This window comes from Anolis sagrei, chromosome 1 (assembly GCF_037176765.1).
Source record: "Anolis sagrei isolate rAnoSag1 chromosome 1, rAnoSag1.mat, whole genome shotgun sequence".
Lineage (NCBI taxonomy): Eukaryota > Metazoa > Chordata > Lepidosauria > Squamata > Dactyloidae > Anolis > Anolis sagrei.
The window spans coordinates 323313263-323332559 of NC_090021.1; positions in this window are offsets into that span (position 1 = coordinate 323313263).

A 19297-nucleotide genomic window follows, 5' to 3' on the forward strand; every position below is an offset into this window, starting at 1 on the left:
TGCAGACACTATTGGCTCTAGATATATTTGATGTATTGCCTGAAGGAGGTATCAGAAGGGTGTCAGCCCTGGTGTAAGAATTATTTGTGGGTTATATCTTGAGAGTTTGTGATGTACTGTTTTCAGAAGTACCATAATTTTCTGTTTCACTTAGAACCACTGCCAAATCAAAAGCAGAAGTTGGGGAAGTGGTTTTTGGAGTATACATCCCATAACCCACCAGCTAATCATTGGGAAACAGGAAAGTAATTTTATGAAGCTTTGGACAAAAGTACATATTGAAACAAGAATCTGGAACAATGGACTTGGTGGCTAGGGGACACTGAGAGCTGAAATCAAAAAGTAACTTTTCTAAGATCTAGATTACAACATTGCTATAGTGCAGTCGTTCTCAACCTCGTGAATGCTGCAACCCCTTAATACAGTTTCTCATGTTGTGGTGACCCCCAACCATGAAATTATTTTCGTTGCTACTTCATAACTGTAATTTTGCTACTGTTATGAATTGTAATGTAAACATCTGATATGCAGGATGAATTTTCATCTACTGGACCAAATTTGGCACAAATACCCGATACACCCAAATTTGAATACAGTTGGGGTTGAGGGAGTCATTTGGGAGTTGTAGTTGCTGGGATTTATAGTTAACCTACAATCAAAGAGCATTCTGAACTCCACCAGTGATAGAATTGAACCATACTTGGTATATAGAACTCCCATGACCAACAGAAAATACTGGAAGGGTTTGGAGGTCATTGACCTTGAGTTTGAGAGTTGTAGTTCATCTACATCCAGAGAGCACTGTGGATTCAAACAATGATAGATCTAGACCAAACTTGGCATGGATACTCAATATGCCCAAATCTGAACACTGGTGGAGTTTGGGGAAAATAGATCTTGACATTTGGGAGTTGTAGGTGCTGGTATTTATAGTTTACCTACAATCAAAGAGCATTCTGAACCTCACCAATGATAGAATTGGGCCAAACTTCCAACATAGAACCTCCATGACCAACAGAAAATACTGTGTTTTCTGATGGACTTTGGCAATCCCTCTGACACCCCTTGCAACCCCCCAGCGGTCCTGTCCCCCAGGTTGAGAAACGCTTATAGTATATTATTTCTGTAGCCTTTTTATAGGATGCTTCTTCCTGTTGAAGGTACACTGTTCGCTGCTCACAATGGATTGTTTGCATTGTTAGCTACTTTAAATTACTTTCAGAAGAGTCTGAGTCTATTATGTAATTTTGTTCAAGTCATGCAATTTATTCTATAACTTAGAAATGATGTATGAGAATGTTCGATATAAGAAAAGCTTCTTTCTTCATACTCCAAATGAGCTATCAGAAAAACAGGCCACTTGGCATTTCTTATCCAATCATTTCTTGTTTTGTTCTAACATTTTCTGCTAATATTTTCTAGATAGTCTGCAAATACATAACATAACGTCTAAATAGTCACCCTCTTTTCTAGCTACATCTTCTTGAACTTCACGGCAGGGGGTTGGACTAGATGGCCCATGTGGTCTCCTCCAATTATTCTATGACTCTATGATTCACAGGGTCTCTGTGAAGGAAGGGGTCCTTCAAATGTTGTTGAACTCTAGCTCCTATCAGGGTCAACCAGCATGAACAATTGTCAAGAAGAATGGGAGACTGAATCTAACAACAGCACCATTAAAGATAAAGCAATTTAGAGAATTAGGCATTTTCAGCTTGGAAAGCAGAAGACTTGGTGATAACATAGCCATCTTTAAATATCTGAAGGAATGTCATAAAGAAGATGAAGTTGTCTTTTTTTCTGCTGGATTCAAATGGAACAGACTATCTCAAAGGGTGGTGGGCTCTCCTTCTTCAGATGGGTGAGCAGAGGTTGCATGTGCAATATTTCAGAATTACTCAAATTGCGTATCCCTGCATGGCAGGTTCTTGAACTAGATGTTTTTTCCTTGATTCTCTGATATAATCCCCAGACATGCAAAGTTGTTACCAAACTGTACAAAAATCTATGGGAGAAGTAGCATTGCACTAACTCCACTGTAGTTAATTATCGCTATGAAGTGATGACTTTCATCAAGGTTTTCCTCTGAACTCCATAAACCAGAAGAAAAAGGAAGAAGAATATTTTTATTGAAACATTGAGTTAAGCCTTGTCAGTTGAATCCTTTCAATATTTAACAGATGTTTTGGTGACTGTGTCTCCTGGTCATTATAATGGAGAGCATCCCATGTTGTTAATTTGTTAACATCAGAATCCACTCACTTGTATTGGTTTCCAAATCTGGAGGATGGCATATGTAATAGTGTTGTGTGTTTGACGTAAACATTGACCCATTTAGTGTCCTGGTTTTCGCTGAATGCCTCAAGCTGTTTTTTGGGAGCCTCTCAAAATCGGGAGGGAAGATATCTGTTTTTGCTCTGGGATGCCGAAAGATCAGTTTTTGATTGACCCATTATAGGCGGGGCTTCTCAGACTCCCCTTCAGGCGTGCTTTAAGGAGGCTTCTTCTTACCTGCTGTTTTTTTCTACTCTAGAAGAAGTGCTTGGCTGCAAGTACTGGGTCTAGCCTAGCAAACCTTTTGTATCATTACCCCAATACCCCCATGCATATGGGATATATTGAGTATGGTGATCAGATCATGATATGAATAAACATAACAGTTTAAATAATGCACCAGTAAGGCCTTTTCGCGAACCACCATGAGAATTTCGGGGGGGGGGGGGGGCTGAAGTCCCTCGAACCCCCCCCCCCCCCGGCTACATGCCTGATCCACGCACTCTCTTTCCAAGGCAAGGAGACAAGTTCTGTTTCTTACTCTAGAGTAAGCACTCAGCTGCAGGCACTGGCAGGCATGTGCACTTTCTGGGCCTGCACGCCACATGCACACACACTCTTTCCAAGGAGAGTGCGTTTGTGGCATGCATGCCCAGAAAGCGTGTGTGCTTGCCAATGCCTGCAGTTGAGCTCCTCCCTCCTCTAGAGTAAAAAATTTCTTTTTCTAGTGGAGGCACTTGGCTGCAGGCACTAGTAGGCATGCACGCTTTCTGAGCCTGCACACCACACACACACTCTCTTTCCAAGGGAAGGAGGAAAGTTGTAGGAGGTACTCAGCTACAGGCGCACACGCTTTCTCTCCCGGGCTACACCACGCCAGCCAAGAAGTCATTCAATTCCAAGGCATTTTATTGTTTATTATTTATTTATTTACTGTATTTGTATACCCCCTTTCTCGGCGACTCAAGGTGGTTTAAAATTTTTAAAGAGGCTTCCCACTTCCAGATTTGGAAACGTGATAACCTCCTGGAAGAGGAGAGTAGTTTTCAGGGAATGAGGGTTTACTTTTTATTTGCTGGGGGAGTAATAAAAAAGATTAAACTGTGATGCTGAAAAGCAGCCTTGGAGCCAAGATTGACTCCCGCTTGCTTTCGTGTCCAGCTGATTTTCGTACCGGGAGGGGGGTTTCCCATTACGTGCTCCTGAAGTACCAAAAGAAACAAAAGAAACAAAGAGACAGGAGAAACCAATTCCATGCACAACTCTAATATGTAATTGTAAAAGAAAATGCCAATTTGCAAATACTACCACTTAGAAGGGATTTTACTTCATCGTTGTTTTTTTCAAGCCACCATAACATTTCTGTCATTCTTTCTGACATCCACAAAATGTTTTTTCTCCTTCTATCCTCTGCTGAACTCCAATTCCATCAATTAGAAAAAGCTGTATATAGATCATCATTCACATTGATAGATGGCTTCTCAGTAGGAATTGGGGAGCATTTTTGGTTTGACCTGCATTTTTAAAAGGCTGATCTAGTTTATATTTCACAGACTAATCTACATATTTATCTGGCAAGTGTGAACTAGGTCAGTTCATTTAAAAATGCAGGTCAGATGAAAGTCTCCCCATATCCCTAATGAGAAGAGGTCCGTCAAATGGACCTGACTCATTCTCACTTCCTGGACTAATATGCAAATCAGAATACAGCTGCCTTCAGAATTGTGTGTTTTACAATGCAGTATTCAAATTTAACAAACAAAAGAAGGGGTACAAAAGTGCCAATATGAGAGACAGCTGCATATGCTATAGCAGGAAATTGCACAGGAAAAAAAAATCTGAATTGGATGCTTTTTGAAATTGTAAATGCATGGGAAAATAGAATACAACTGATTTATAATTGAACACATGGCCCGGGGATGTATGTTTTCCTGAACTTTGAGAAGTTGAGAGGCTTAAGAGTTAATTCCATATGATTTAGTTGATGGTAGTGTCAACACTGTATTATCTATTTATCTATTTATCTTTTGTATGCCACCTTTCTCCAAGAGTGAGACACATGGTGACTCCCAGAGACAATAATCTGAAAAGCAGTAACAGTAAAATTTTAGAACAATTAAAGATGAAGAAAGCAAGCCCTGAATAGTGATGTCCAATTTGCAACAGCCCCTTCTGCTCAGTGTAGTAGCTGCCCACATACACACAAAACAAAATTCAGTGATGTAACTTTTATGAAGAAATCAGTGCCTCGTGCTTTAGACATGAATTTGTTGATCCCATGTGCTGAAGAAAAACCTATCATGTGGTTTTCTTGGCAAAATTTGTTCAAAAGACGGTTCACCCTTGCCTTCCTCTGAAGCTGAGAGAGTGTGACTTGTCCAAGGTCATCCAGGGGTTTCCATGGCTGAGTGAAGATTCAGACCTTGAATCTCCAAAAACTACACTACTCTGATTCTCAGAGACTTTTGGTTTGTTTCACCAAAGATCATTGTTCTCTCATCTACAAATCGCCTGTCCCAAGAAATGTGAACCTTACTTGTACAACTTGATTACCCCCCATCATCTTCATCTTATGGAATCCTGAGATTTATTATTGAACAAGGTACTTAGAATGATTTGATGGACATCACTGAACTATAGTTTATTTATTTCTATTTATTTATTTCAAACATTTTTACCCCGCCCTTCTCAACCCCTGGGGGAAATCAGGGTGGCTTACAATTGGTAATAATTCAATGCCGCATCATAAAATACAGAATAATAAATATAACAATTAAACATGAACATTAATAAATAAAGATTAAAACAGTATACTTACACTCTGATTAGCTATTGCCCATCTGGTGGCTGTTTAGCTAGCCATCTACTAATGATTACTCTGCTTCACTTATCCAAATCCTCTTCCATGCCATAGTCAAACATTATCAATCGTCCTTTAACCTGATTGCCCAAAGGCCTGGTCCCACAGCCACGTTTTAACCTTTTTTCTAAAGGTGAGGAGGGATGACAATGACCTAATTTCCCTGGGGAGCAAATTCCACAGGCGGGGGGTCACCACCGAGAAGGCCCTGTCCCTCGTCGCCGCCAAGCATGTTTGAGACAAAGGCGTGGCCGAGAGCAGGGCTTCCCCAGAAGATCTTAAGCTTTGAGGTGGGACGTAGAAGGAGATACGTTTGGACAGGTACGCTGGACCGGAACCGTATAGGGTTTTATAATTCAAGACTAGCACTTTGAATTGTGCTCGGAATTGGATCGGCAGTTCCTGAGATACCCGAAGAAGAGAAAGTCTACGAACTAAATCAAGGTATTAGATAGATATAGTTTAATGAAGAGTGCTCTAGAGCTGTCCAGTGGAGAATTCTAAACATCTCATCAAGTTCCAAATCCCAGGATTTTAGAGCCATGACATTAATGTGGGATCAAACTACTACACTTGCTGAAGACACCTAGACATTGTCCTCAGCAAGTGTAATTTATCAGCTTTGACCACAGATGGCAATTCACCCACATCTTTCCTTTGTTCAAATCTCTCCCTAACCCTTGAGCTAGCTAAAATGGGATATGGTTCCAAATTTTCACTGTCCAGTGTTTGAGTTGCACTGGTTGTCCTCTGCCTCTCATCCTGGATCAAGTGTTCCTTCTCCTGCTGCCAGTTCCTAGCTGAAATTATTTAGAAAACATTTGCTTCACTTAAATCGTCGTTCTGCAAGACCCAGTACTTCGCCAAAAGAGCCTTGCTAGCTCTACTCTTCCAAAGTATTGTGATTTTTCTTGCTGTGGGGAGCCTTATTAATTTGGTGTCTCAAAGAACAATACCCCCCCCCCCCCCCAGAATGTTTCAGCTCCAATGAAGTTCCCACACTGTTTCTAGGTTTCTTGTCTTCCTCCTCTGCATCTATAAAATAATTCCTCCCAAACCAATTCTATCCTCAGGAAGAACCATGTGAGGCCTCAGAAAAACTCTCTTTGAGCCCTACTCTATATCAAATATGTCTGTTCTCTGCACATTATAGCTACCATTTCTATCTGAGGGCTTCTGAAAGAAGTGAAATTGGTATTAGTTCTATCCCAGACCCTTTTGCTGCAATCTTTCCATTGCTAGTGAGTGCAAAGAATCATGGAGTGATTGCAGGAATGTATGTCACCAAAGCAGCAACATAGCTTGAATGGAGAGCAATGCGATAGTGACTGTTTCCAAACTGCATGCTTCCATTTGCTTCAACAACATGATTGCTGTGAGACAACAGGCTGTTGCAATAACATCCAAAATCAGAAAAGTCAAATAGCTGAGTGCAATAAAAAGTACCCGTCTCTCTCCTTTCCTTTCCTGTCCTTAACTGCTTCTACTGTTACACCCACTGAAGCTGAGAGTTTACCCACAAAGAAGACACTACACTCCCAAATAAGCTTGCACAATTGGCTGTGAAATTCTTTTATTCTTCTCCCATTTTCTTTTCTTGATCATTCCCAGAGGTTTTAGAGCCCTATTCACCTCGCATAATTAGAGTGCTATGATTCCACTTTAACTGCCATGGTTCCAAACTACCCGTTTTAGGATTAGCAGATTGGAGAGGCGCATGTAGAGTTTTCAGCCACAGAACTTGAATGACTCGCCAAACTACAAATCCCAAAATGCCATAGGGTGGAATTTTCTTTCTTTCTTGTTACATTTTTAATCTGTTATGTTTTTATTTGTTTTATTGTTTTTATGTGTGTTAATTGTGTATACATTTTAACTATTTTATAGTTTGATATGGCTTGTTTTATGGCTGTTTTATGATGCAGCATTTAATTCTTGCCAGAGTTTGTAAGCCACTTTGAGTTCCCTGCAGGGTATTTATTTTATTTATTTATCGTGTCAGGAGCGAACCAAACAGCTGTATTGCATTAAAAAACAGACAAAATGCAAAGTTTGCAAGCTTGGTAGTTGGTTAAATGTCCTTTGACCAGTATCTGGCCACTTGGCGTGCCTCTGGTGTTGCTGCAAGGAGGTCCTCCATTGTGCATGTGGCAGGGCTCAGGTTGCATTGCAGCAGGTGATCTGTAGTTTGCTCTTCTCCACACTCAAATGTCGTGGATTCCACTTTGTAGCCCCATTTCCTGCGGTTGGTTCTGCATCTCGTGGTGCCAGAGCGCAGTCTGTTCTGCACCTTCTAAGTTGTCCAGTCTTCTGCGTGCCCAGGAGGGAGTCTCTCATTTAGTATCAGCCATTGATTGAAGTTCTGAGTTTTAGCTTGCCACTTTTAGACTCTCACTTGCTGAGGTGTTCCTGCGAGTGTCTCGGTAGATCTTAGAAAACTATTTCTTGATTTAAGTCATTGATGTGATGGCTGATACCCAAACAGGGGATGGACTGGAGATGTCACTGCCTTGGTCCTTTCACTATTGGCTACTCCTCCCCCTACGGATGTCAGGTGGTGCAATACCAGCTAAACAGTGTAATTTCTCCAGTGGTGTTGGGCGCAGACAACGCGTGATAATGTGGCATGTCTCATTAAGAGCCACATCCACTGTTTTAGCGTGGAGAGATGTGTTCCATACTGGGCATGCATACTCAGCAGCAGGGTGAGAAAGGCAGGATATAAATAAAGTAAATAAATAAAGTAAATAAATAAATAAATAACAATAACAGATAAGTAAATAAATAAACACAGTTAAAGTGGGAAAATAATGGTATAACTGTGTAGTGTGCATGAGTCCATTTATTATACCCCTGACCCTTACAACATCCCTGAAGTAGAGACGCAATCTCCCTCCTCAGTTTTGGTCATACATGAAAAACACCCACATTGTCCCACAAATCTTGTATTAAGCTCATCCTCAAGCTATTCTTTTAATGCTCATTTTTTTCCTGCTATGCACATCATTTACTGTTTTATGTGAGATAATAAATTCCTTATGTACTAATTCCCAACACTGATCACAATGTTTACATTAGCTATCACCACTGATGGATATCACCACTGATGGATGTGTGCTGTTTTATTCTGAGTTTATGTTGTTGTAAAATGCTTATATGCTTTATTCAATTGTATTTTATATTTTGTATATGTTATTTCTTGTTTTAGGTACCACATGCCTTCTGTAAGCGACTCCAAATCCCTTCGGGGAGATGGTGGCAGGATACAAGAATAAAATTATTGTCTATTTTGAGTCTTTTACATAAAATAAATGCCTCCAATAAACAGATTGATGAGATCTGTTTTTAATTAAACAATTCCATAAAAAATACATTACCATGATTAAAGGTCTTTTGTACAGGTATATCTGAGAACATACTCAGTTCAGTAAAAATATTTAGAAAGAACACACTCACGGATTAGCTTTAAAATCTCAAATAAAGAGAATCCATCAATTTCCAAAGTCGGCTGTGATAGGGAATTCTCTCAAAATAGCAGGGCATCCAAAAATACAACCAGGATACTTAATTGAGCAGTCAGCTCACAGCAAGCAGAAGGTGAAGTGTTGCGGCTAAAAGAATTCTTGAGCTTATAAGGCAAAAGGAGTTTGGCTTTATTACTAACAGATTAGTTATAGGATTACCTTTTATACATTATAATAGGAACTCCCGGTGGCGCAATGGGTTAAAACCTTGTGCCGGCAGAACTAAAGACCAACAGGTTGAAGGTTGCAGAGACATGAGAGAAGCCTCTCACAAGGATGGTAAAACATCAGAAAAAAACATCTAGGAGTCCCCTGGGCAATGTCCTTGCAGATGGCCAATTCTCTCACACCAGAAATGACGCAGTTTCTCAAGTCACTCCTGACACGAAAAAAAATACATTATAATCCATTTTCTGAGATTAATATAGTATTATCCTATCTGTTCATGTATATAAAAACAGAAAGCATGGTTAGAGATGGAATTTTTACTGTGAGGTCAAAGCAAATGTGGTCTTTCGTGTATGTGACAGCCCTTTATTTATTCATCTAAGTGACAGAGTCCACCTGGAGAATTCATTTGACTTTTGAGAGCTCTGTGTGCCTTTCCTTTCACAAAGAACATAAGGCCTCAAGTAAGATGAGCGCTAAGAAGAGGTTTGTTACCTTAGGTTGATCCCACGAACAAAGAAACCACTGTACTGGATTTAGCCTAGTTTATCAGAGTTACGGACAACCATGTGACTTCTGTGTAAGCTGACTATTAAGACCGAGAAAGCAGGATTTCCAAGAAACTTCAATAAGATCTCTTCAGGATTTGATGAGAGCTTTTAAAGAATCTGAACACTTGCTGATCTGGACAGTTGTATTGTGACTTTATGAAGGAGAGACCTCCAAGTCACTCTGTCATCCCCCAGGTCTTACTTTTTCCTACTGCCTTCTATGTACCATGTCGAGCATTATTGTGTTTTCTAATTAGTCATGTCTCCTTGTGATATACCTTGAGAAAGAGAAGACAGATATCTTAGTTAAGAGAGCTATTACCAGATCAATGTGAAATGAGGAGATTATTGCTTCTCATCCACTTAGGGAAATGAAATAACAAACATTTCATTCCTTTTAGTCACAAGGTAGATGAAGAGCAAAGCAAATGGTGAACCATGACATTACAACTGGCATTTTGGAAAACACCTTCTGGAGATCACATCATTTTAAGAAATCATGACTTCTCAGAAAAGAGCCAAAAACCCTTTAGAGTAGAATCTTCTCTTGTGATATACAACCAGGTGTAATTATGCTAGACAATGGTTTCAGTTGCTAGACTGAATAAATTGTTTTCTCTGATCTGTTAGGAAAACAGAGATTTTGTCAGTGCTTAAAAAAACAGCAGTGCTTCAGAAGTGTTTTTCAGTGCCCAAAAATATATATGCTCTCCCATAAAATGACTTGATTTATATCATGCGCTCAAGAGACAAAAATGAAGTAGACTTCGATAAAAAATAACATATTTGGTTTACTCTCAACCTTCATGTGTTCAGCATACAGAGATACAAAACTTATCAGTCCAGTTTCAGAAAAGTTTGAGATAATTCTCTGTACCATTCGACCAGGACAGCAAAACGGCAAGCAAGTGTGTGATCTCGGGTCTAAAGTAGTCTGCAGTGATCATGTGGTCTGCAGCCCTTTTTATAACTTCTCAGAATCCATAGAGTAAAGGATGCTTCATACGTACAAAACGTATGTATACATACATACAAAACGTAAGCAACGGGATCATAGATAAACATTACAGTAGAGTCTCGCTTATTTGACATAAACGGGCTGGCAGAATGTTGGATAAACAAAAATGTTGGATAATACAAAGTCTCCTACGGTTACCCATCCAGCATGGCACTAGACACCCAGAATACTAACAATGGGGACTCAAAGAGTTAAGGCAAGGCAACACCTCAAGGCTAGATGGGAAAGAGGAATGTGGAAATCACAGAGGGAAGGAGGAAGGATGTTTCTGCTTCTGGTCCTGCCTCTTTTCTCCATTTCTTCCCCCCCCCCCTCCTCCTCCTCATCTTGCCTTTTCACTTATTGGGAATGGAGAAAGAGTTGGAGAGTGCTCTTTTAATTGAAGGGGAAATACTGGAGGAAAGGGGGAGCATCGGATAAGATAGAATGTCGGATAAGCGAGGACCGGCTAAGCGTGACTCTACTAAAAGAAGGTTTGAAAACGGTTGTCATTTCCCATATGGGAAAAAAGAAAGAAATTGAGTAAATATATTAGAAACCCACCCCCCCCCCCCCCAGGTGAGTTTTTGCAAGTTCCACTAAGAAGTCTTGCAAATTGTAGTTAGACTAGATGAGCTGGAGGTTTGTTCACAACTCTTTCTTCTGGCTGGAACCGAGCCTCTCCAAAACTGGAGAATATGTACCCCTGTCTCCTACCTGGAGATGATCAGTGAAAACTGGAGACTTGGGGACAGGTCATGAGATCTGGCAATCTTCAAATTCTGAAAACACTAGAATGAAACACTCTTCCCCATATCTTTTGAGAGTAAAGACCAGAGAAAATAACATAATAAAGACTTTCAAATGGATGTTTTTTCTTTAGATGTTGATCTTTCCTCTATGTTATTTTCTCCCCAATCAAACTGACTACTTGCTGTAGCCATTGGTTTTCTTTAATGGTGTGATATAACTCAGTGGAATCAAACTCCATTGAGAAATTGACTTCACAGATTTTTTCATGTCAGAAAAAACTTGGAAAACTGCAAGTCACTTCTGGTGTGAGAGAATTGGCTGTCTGCATGGATGTTGCCCAGGGGACGTCCAGATGTTTTACCATCCTGTGAGAGACTTCTCTCATATCCCTATATGGGAAGCTGGAGCTGACACACTGGAGCTCACCCCACTCCCGAGATTTGAAGACTCCTGTTTTTACTACAATAGAAAGAGAGTCCAACTACAGCTCCTTGTTACCAGAGTCCAGGAGTTATCTCCTCTCACCTCCAAGATAATTTCTTTTTAGTAGTGGCATCATAAACAGTACAAACCAAAACATCTCCACTGGTGTAAAATGATTATTTTCCCCTAAATAAATTGTGCCAGCAGAGATATTGGTGGACTAAGTGCTTTTTTGAACTGAGCCCAAATATCCATTGAACTGAGCCCAAATATCCATTGTTGTCCCAATACAACAGTTCAGTAATGTATGTGTGCATACTCATTCCCTTTGCTGAACCAGGGTAGGACTGTTGCCAAAAGCATGTCCCTTACAACTTGTTACATCTCTGACACAATGCCAGCAATAGAAAGTAGGATTCTAAATAGCAGGCTATCTGTCATCTACCAGTCTCTCGGGTTTTTTTTTTTCTCCCTCTCACTCTTTCCACTTTCTCTTTCACATCTGCAAATCATTTAGAACTCATTTAGCCATTTCCTTGGAGTATAAACTTTAGTTTCATGAACTGATTATTTAGGATCTGGGACATCTCACAAAAACCATGAACTATCTTTCTTTGTACAGGTTTCTAGCACAATATAGTAGGTTTAGCTTTGCAAAACAAAACAAAAAAAAGTGTGTTTTGTTTTGTCTCCATATCTATCTGCTTTAAAAAAAAAATGGCACATCATTGAAAGGTTATGCTTCCTGTGAGTCCAGAGCCCCCAGTGGCGCAATGGGTTAAACCCTTGTGCCAGCTGAACTGCTGACCAAAAGGTCAGCAGTTCAAATCCAGGGAGCGGAGTGAGCTCCAGTCTGTCAACTCCAGCTTCCCATGTGGGGACATAAGAGAAGTCTCCCACAGGATGATAAAACAACCGGATGTCCCCTAGGCAACGTCCTTGCAGACAGCCAATTCTCTCACACCAGAGGCGACTTGCAGTTTTCCAAGTCGCTCCTGGCATGAAAAAAAAACCCCTGTGAGGTCAAGTTCTGAATTCTATTTGAAACACTAAGATAAATCATGTCTGGAAGGGAGAGATCCATGGAGGCGAGTTGCAGCTGTTGATGAAAGATGGGTCAATTAGACCCTTCTCCTCTGCTGTTTTTCTGTTCCAAATTACCACCTCCTGAAACTGCTTTTCACTAGGAACAGCTACCATTGGGGTTTCACATTTGTGTGTGTGATGCATAGCTTGGTCCTTGGCTTCTTATGTATTGTTAAAAGACGGTTCCTCTTAATACCAAAAAAAAGTAATGAAACAGACCCCGGGCCAGTTCTCCACATTACAGCCCACAAGCTGATTACACTGTTATGGGATAACATCGGCTTGGGAGAATTAGGCAACTCAGTGAGGTGATGGTCTTTATTATATACCAGTTGGTTTCTGTTCTATGGTTACCATAGTCAGCTTTTTTCTCTTTTCCATCTGCTCTTCTGATCTGACACTTCGCCCCCCACTCGCTGTCAGGAATCTGTAATTTAGCCATAATAATGAGTATCAGGTTGGAATCCTGACGTTCTGGTCTTCTGGTTTTGTCATATTTCTCCCACAGTCTCCTACAATTACTGGCTCAGCTCTTGCTCAATTGGCATTTCAATTAAACACCCCAGCAGTTTTTGAGTCTGTGCCTGAAACAGTCCTCTGGGGTTTTTAAAGCTTGTCAAGCAACACTAAAAGTGGATATTTTCTTCCCTTCTTCTGCTTTTTTTCTTTTCTACATTTTTAAAAAACAATTGTCATTTGGAAGTCAAAAGTCTCATGTGAGGGTGGAGACAGGAATGCTTAGCAAGTAGGTCTAAATTATCAGGTTTTGTTAATATGAAGGATGAGGAAGTAACACAGCAATTGTAAACAGAGATGACAAAGGCCATCTAAAGGTAGACCTAGTCTTTCCAGTAGATACTGCTTGAAGCATCATTTTGGGCACACTGCTGAGAAACACTATTCGTGCAGAGTACGAACCTCAGAACTCCTCAAATTGGATAGGGCATTTCTACTCATCCAAAAATGGAACTTTTATAACCTCTCTTTGGGTGCAATCGAAGGGCAGCAAGTTGCTCTTCTGTTTGTCCTTGTATTTTTTTACTGTTAAGGAAAGAGAGCAATTGCAGTGTCCAATTCTGGGTACCGCAATTGAAGGGAGATGTTGACAAGCTAGAATGTGTCCAGAGGCGGGTGACTAAAATGATCAAGGGTCTGGAGAACAAGCTCTATGAGGAGTGGCTTAAAGAGCTGGGCATGTTTAGCCTGCAGAAGAGAAGGAGACATGATGAGAGCCATGTATAAATATATGAGGGAAAGTCATAGGGAGGAGGAAGCATGCTTTTTTTCTGCTGCCCTGGAGACTAGGACATGGAGCAATGGCTTCAAACTACAGGAAGGGAGATTCCACCTGAACATTAGGGAGAACTTCCTAACTGTGAGAGCTGTTCAGCAGGGGAAATCTGCCCCAGAGTGTGGTGGCGGTTCCTTCTTTGAGGCTTTTAAACAGAGGCTGGATGGCCATCTGTCGGGGGTGCTTTGAATGTGAATCTGCAGCCAGAGAGCTCCAGGATCTCAGCAAACTCCAAACCCCAGGATTTCATAAGATGGAACCATGGGAGTTAAAAGTGGAATAATAACAATATAATTATAGCATTTTTTGTTGGTTGTGGGAGTTCTGTGTGCCAAGATTGGTTCCATTTCATCTTTGCTGGAATTCAGAATGCTCTTGGATTCTAGGTTAACTATACAGGTGCTGGTGTTAACCTACAAAGCCCTAAACGGTTCCGGCCCAAAATACCTTGAGTACCGCATCTCGGCCTACGAGCCCTCGAGGACCTTGAGATCGTCCGGGGAGGCCCTTCTCTCGGTCCCGCCTGCCTCACAGGCACGCCTGGTGGGAACTAGAGAACGGGCCTTCTCGGTGGTGGCCCCTCGGCTGTGGAACTCCCTCCCTGCTGCGATCAGGCAGGCGCCTTCCCTCATGGCCTTCCGTAAGGGCCTGAAGATTTGGCTCTTCGAAAAGGCCTTCAATTAAGTGCTTTGTTTTTCTTGGAATGACCATCGGAATGGACTATGACTACGAGATTGATTATGATTCAAACAAGACGAAGCGGATTTTTAGCTTAATTAGTTGTGTGTTAGTAAGTTGTATGTTATAGTCCTAACCTATTGTAATTGTTGTCTTTATGTTCTATGTTTTGTACACCGCCACGAGTCGCCTTCGGGCTGAGAGTGGCGGTTAACAAATGCAAATAATAAATAAATAATAAATAAATAAATAAATCTCAGCAACTACAACTCCCAAATGACAAAATCACCCCCCACAACCCCACCAGTATTCAAATTTGGGCGTATTGGGTATTTGTGCAAAATTTGATCCAGTGAATGAAAATACACCCTTCATACCAGATATTTGCATAAGATTCATAACAGCAGCAAAATTACAGTTATGAAGTAGCAACGAAAATAATTTTATGGTTGGGGGTTACCACAACATGAGGAATGGTATTAAGGGGTTGCAGCATTCGGAAGGTTGAGAACTACTGCACTATAGCAATGTTATAATCTAGATCTTAGAAAAGTTACTTTTTTGACTTCCACTCTGTGTCCCCTAGCCACCAAGTCCATTGTTCCAGATTCTTGTTTCAATGTGTACTTTTGTCCAAAGCTTTATAAAATTACTTGACTGTTTCCCAATGGTGAGCTGAAGCTTTATGGGATTTATAGTCCACAGAGTGCTTGAGGACCATAGGGATACCAAGGTGCTTGTATAAACCTATTGTCCTCCCAACCCTGCTATATGCCTGCGAAACGTGAACTATCTACAGACGTCACACTCAACTCCTGGAACAATTCCATCAGCGTTGCCTCCAAAAAATCCTGCAAATCTCTTGGAAAGACAGGTGCACAAATGTCAGCATGCTGGAAGAAGCAAAGACCACCAGCACTGCACCCATCAACTGTGCTGGACCAGCCACATTGTCCAAATGCCCGATCACCATCTCCCAAAGCAGTTACTCTAGAATGGGAAACGGAATGTTGGAGGGCCATCGCTTCAATGCTGGTGGTCTTTGCTTCTTCCAGAACGCTGACATTTGTCCCCTTGTCTTCCCAAGATATTTGCAGGATTTTCCAGAGGCAGCCCTGATGGAATCGTTCCAGGAGTTGCATGTGACGTCTGTAGACAGTCCACGTTTCGCAGGCACAGAGCAGGGTTGGGAGGACAATATGTTTATAGACAAGCACCTTGGTATCCCTACAGATGTCAAACACTCTCTGCTTCGTTCGGGAAAATAAAATCATAGAATCATAGAATCAAAGAGTTGGAAGAGACCTCATGGGCCATCCAGTCCAACCCCCTGCCAAGAAGCAGGAATATTGCATTCAAATCACTCCTGACAAATGGCCATCCAGCCTCTGCTTAAAAGCTTCCAAAGAAGGAGCCTCCACCACACTCCGGGGCAGAGAGTTCCACTGCTGAACGGCTCTCACAGTCAGGAAGTTCTTCCTAATGTTCAGATGGCATCTCCTCTCTTGTAGTTTGAAGCCATTGTTCCGCATCCTAGTCTCCAGGGAAGCAGAAAACAAGCTTGCTCCCTCCTCCCTGTGGCTTCCTCTCACATATTTGTACATGGCTATCATATCTCCTCTCAGCCTTCTCTTCTTCAGGCTAAACATGCCCAGTTCCCTAAGCCGCTCCTCATAGGGTTTGTTCTCCAGACCCTTGATCATTTTAGTCGCCCTCCAATGTGGGCGATCAAAATATGTTTATTCATATAATGATCTGATCACCATGCTCAATATATCCCATATGCATGGGGGTATTGGGGTAACGATACAAAAGGTTTGCTAGGGTAGACCCTCTTTCACTCAGACTCAACCCCCCCCCCCCCCGAATCAAAATCCTGGCTACGGGCCTGCCTCCAGGGGCCCCCACCCTCAGGCTGAGAAACACTGATCCAGACACTAATGATAAGGGATGGGTCATTGAGGCTGGGGGTCCAGGCGAGGAAGGCCGGGTTCCTTCCTGAGTCCCCGGTGCCGGCCGGCAACTCCTCCTCCGTCATCATCAGCAGCAGCCTCACTCCGCAGCCTCCGTCTCCATTGGCAGACAGGCGCGTTCGGGCTGTGAGCCGCCGACAGTGTCCTCGTTTGACCCCGGCTGCTTGGCTGCCGCAGAGGGATCCGGGGGCGCGCAAGGCTAAAGGAGCGGGGGGGGGGGGGGGGATAAGCGGGAGAGAAGACGAGAGAAGGGGGAGAAAGAAAGAGGCAGATGGATCGACGCCCCCTCCCTCCTCCCCTCCCTCCAATTGAGGGAACCTTTTTCTAATCTCTCCCCCCCCCTCCCTTTTAATGAACCCCAATGTGGTGGAAGGGGGGGGGGCACAAAAGACAGAGTGAGATCTCCCAACTTTTGTAAAAAGCCATCCGATTGCGCAGGCCAGAGGGAGAAACAGGAAAGGTAAGACAGAGGAGAGGAGGAGGATGAGAAGGAGGAGGGTGGGGGTTTATATAAGCAATGCCTGACTCGGGAGTAAATGGATAGACTCTTAAGAGGTTTTGTTTCTCAAGGAGACAGAAGCAGGGAATGAATGGGGAGAGGATTACAGGGAGGTGGGACGCCCCTCTTCTTGGTAGTGGGAGATCCCAATCCGTGCTGGGAAGAAGAGAAGAAGGGCGAAGGGAAGGAGAGCACGTCGGGGGGGGGGGTGGCAATGGCGCTTGGCTTCCTCCCCTCCGCCGCCCCGGCTGCTAAGCTGGCTTTGACCTCGGTCAAGAACTCGAGGCTGAGGCTTCAGGCCAGAGTTCGAGGCCCCGCTGGGGGTGACTTTTCAGAGAGTCACACTCTCTCAGCTTCAGGAGGGGAAAAATACCTCCTCTTGCCGATAAACTGTATATAGTGATGAGGTAACCATAAGTCGGGGAATGTCTAGAATCATAGAATCAAAGAGTTGGAAGAGACCTCATGGGCCATCCAGTCCAACCCCCTGCCAAGAAGCAGGAATATTGCATTCAAATCACCACTGACAGATGGCCATCCAGCCTCTGCTTAAAAGCTTCCAAAGAAGGAGCCTCCACCACACTCCGGGGCAGAGAGTTCCACTGCTGAACGGCTCTCACAGTCAGGAAGTTCTTCCTAATGTTCAGATGGAATCTCCTCTCTTGTAGTTTGAAGCCATTGTTCCGTGTCCTAGTCTCCAAGGAAGCAGAAAACAAGCTTGCTCCCTCCTCCCTGTGGCTTCCTCTCACATATTTATACATGGCTATCATATCTCCTCTCAGCCTTCTGATTCCATCTGAACATTAGGAAGAACTTCCCGACTGTGAGAGCCGTTCAGCAGTGGAACTCTCTGCCCTGGAGTGTGGTGGAGGCTCCTTCTTTGGAAGCTTTTAAACAGAGGCTGGATGGCCATCTGTCAGGGGTGATTTGAATGCAATATTCCTGCTTCTTGGCAGGGGGTTGGACTGGATGGCCCATGAGGCCTCTTCCAACTCTTTGATTCTATGATTCTATGATTCTATGATTCTCTTCTTCAGGCTAAACATGCCCAACTCCTTAAGCCGCTCCTCATAGGGCTTGTTCTCCAGACCCTTGATCATTTTAGTCACCCTCCTCTGGACACATTCCAGCTTGTCAATATCTCTCTTGAATTGTGGTGCCCAGAATTGGACACAATATTCCAGGTGTGGTCTAACCAAAGCGGAATAGAGGGGTAGCATTACTTCCCTAGATCTAGACACTAGGCTCCCTAGATTCTAGACACTAGAAGGCGTTAGAGCAGTGTTTCTTAACCTTCCTAATGCTGCGACCCCTTAATACAGTTCCTCATGTTGTCGTGACCTCCAACCATAAAATTATTTTTGTTACTACTTCCTAACTGTAATTTTGCTACTGTTATGAATCAGAATGTAAATATCTAATATGCAGGAGGATGCGTTTTCATCCACTGGGCCAAATTTGGCACAAATATACCCAATATGCCCAAATTTGAATACTGGTGAGGTTGGGGGAAGGAATTGAGTTTGTCATTTGGGAGTTGTAGTTGCTGGGATTTATAGTTCACCTACAATCAAAGAGCATTCTGAACTCCACCAACAATGGAATTGAACCGATCTTGGCACACAGAATTCCCGTGATCAATTGAAAATACTATAAGGGTTTGGTGAGCAATGATCTTAAATTTTGGAGTTGTAGTTCACCTGCATCCAGAGAGCACTGTGGACTCAAACAATGATAGATCTGGACCAAACTTGACACAGATACTCCATATGCCCAAATGTGAACCCTGGTAGAGTTTGGGGAAAATAGACCTTAACATTATAGAGTTGTAGTTGCTAGGATTTATAGTTCCTCTACAATCAAAGAGCATTCTGAACCCCACCAACCATAGAACTGAGCCAAACTTCCCACAGAGAACTCCTATGACCAACAGAAAATACTGTGTTTTCTTATGGCCTTTGGTGACCCCTTTGACACCCCTTCGCAACCCCTCGAGGGGTCCCAACCCCCAGGTTGAGAAACGCTGCATTAGATGTAGGAGGAGAAAGCAAAGGTTCCCATAAGTTGGGGAATGTCTAGACGACAATGGAGGAAGGAGAAGGAGAAGAATACATGGTAGATTCTCCCCTCCTCAAAAAAGGAAAGAAAGGGAGGAAAAGGCATGTAGAATGCACTGACTCGCACAATGCTATGGAATCATGGAAGCTGTAATTTTACATG